Source organism: Danaus plexippus, chromosome 23 (assembly GCF_018135715.1).
Source record: "Danaus plexippus chromosome 23, MEX_DaPlex, whole genome shotgun sequence".
Taxonomy (NCBI): Eukaryota; Metazoa; Arthropoda; class Insecta; order Lepidoptera; family Nymphalidae; genus Danaus; species Danaus plexippus.
In genome coordinates this window covers 3,607,604-3,609,782 of record NC_083551.1, presented here as the reverse complement: position 1 = coordinate 3,609,782, position 2,179 = coordinate 3,607,604, and the positions used below count along the sequence as shown (strand labels likewise).

Here is a 2,179-nt window from a genome sequence, read left to right as displayed (position 1 = left end):
GAAAATACTATATAATATAATATTTATGTCAAAACTATAATTTAATCAAATATTACCTATAGGAAATATTACTGAACATAAAAATTACACGTACAAGGTTTCGTCGAACGAACGAATAAGTAATATGAATTATGAAAAACCTGTTTTTATGTAGTAATGAAATAAATAAAGATTTAGAAGAAATAAACACGATTGTGGTTATTTCCATCAATTCATAACCATTTTCCTTACTAAAGAAAACACTGTCACAAAATGTAACAACAATTCCTCGATAATAAAGTGGTTTTCTTATACAAAAGCTCATCGCGTCTTTGTTGGTATATCTTGAGTTTTGCAGGAGGAATCAACACACAATACATAGCTGATATCATTAGCGATACTTTAGTTAACTCACAATTTGATTAAGTGAGTTTGATCTGGGGGTTTAATAAACAGCTCTAAGGAGTTTGTTTTCTTGTTTGTATGCGTTAATTAAAGACTGTTTCTTCTAGAAGTTTTGCTTCTTTCGTTTATACAAGAGCAAACACGTGTGGTGTGATAAGCAATACTAATGCAGTTACATAATTCGTAACATGTAACTAAGTTGTCTACTAAATATTTAGGCTAAATGTTTTTTAGAAGAACAGTTTTGTAGGGACGCACTTGTGTGCATATCAAACCGTTTGGTTTGTTGGCTTTAGAAAACTAAAAATCGGAAGTGTTTGAGATAAGGCTTACAGAAAACACTATTAAGATGTGGAAGATTTCAAAACTTATCGGATCTAGAAATTATTTAGAATAATATTTATAACAGCTACTACTACATAAAAAAGTGTGAATATATGTTCTTTTTATAATGCTAAAATCATACGAACGTCTGATGCTCTCACTTGAGAAGTCCTCAAGAGGGCGAAGGGTGACGGTCCACACGGAAACACAAATTTTCAAATAAGAAAAATAATTTAAATCTCTTTACCCACTCGAAAGTTATGAGGTAACAAACATAAAATATACAGACGATTGAGAAACTCCTATTTATTTAAAGTCGGTTAAAAAGAGCACATATTAGCTTATTTATTTAAAAAACACAACTGCCTACAGGAAAGGGTAATAAATTTACAAGAAATAACTACGAAGATGTGATATTAACCAAAAGGCTGAGAATCTATAGCTCCAACTTAAGAAGGAATAAATCTCACTAGCGCGATTTAATTTTGTCTGTAGCTCTCCAGAGCTATCTAGTTATGTAATATTCATTTCTTTAAAAGAACACATCTCTGTATTTCTTATTTTGTTTTCTCCTTTAAACTACCGCTCCACCAGACAGCTGTTCTAAATGATGTATACGGTAGGTTCACATTTAGAAGTGGTTTAAAATTCAAATAAAATAATATGACATGTGTATTTAGTGAGACTACTCTTACCCTCTAGCGATCAAAGTGGTTGTATGAAAATATTGAAAATAGGCAATCATTATTAAAAAATGCAAAAAAAAAGATAAATGAACAAATAGTTACACAAAAGAAAACAGGAAAACAAAAAGCCAACATCACGCAGTGTTCCCAGGCGGTCACCCATCCAAGTACTGACCGCGCCGGACGTTGCTTAACTTCGGTGATCGGACGAGAACCGGTGTATTCAACGTAGTATGGATGTTGGCAACAAGCAATTATTAAACTATTGTTTCATATTATGTATAAATCTTTTATTTATTTATATTTTTTAATATTCGTTTTCATGTGACTGTGTGAAGTGGATAGACATTTTATTAAATTAAATTTTAAAAAAGAAGTACTTTTTTGTGTTTCAATATTTGGTACAAAGGTAAATAAGCTAATAAACAAAACTGTTAAGACTGTGGTATACGAGTTTTTTTTAATATCTTACCTACGCGGAGGGATTGAAGAGTAATGAAATGAGATCCAAAAATTTTGCCAAATAAAAAATGTACAAACATTATTTAGGTCACTTCGTATAAGTTTAGAGACATGCCTGATTCGATAAATTAATTTGTCAATGAATCCGTCGCTTCTTGCGGAAGTGAAGAAATTTTAGTAAAGTGAACTTAACGGAATTCAACTCTGTAATATCGTAGAGAGATATAGATAGATAGATTATATATATATACTTATAATCTATAGCCATACCAGATTAGCACAGCGAAGACGTCATATTTTTTGTGAGGTATCGGGAATTTTCT

The 2,179-nt window shown here is 31.1% G+C and overlaps 1 non-coding gene across 1 annotated transcript; it reads right to left on the bottom strand.

Moving 5' to 3' along the window:
• Positions 1 to 1,520: 1,520 nt before the first annotated feature.
• On the bottom strand, positions 1,521 to 1,639 carry LOC116775005 (5S ribosomal RNA). The gene has a single exon (XR_004353798.1). It is a non-coding gene; the product is annotated as a 5S ribosomal RNA (ribosomal RNA).
• Between the last annotated feature and the right edge of the window lie 540 nt (positions 1,640 to 2,179).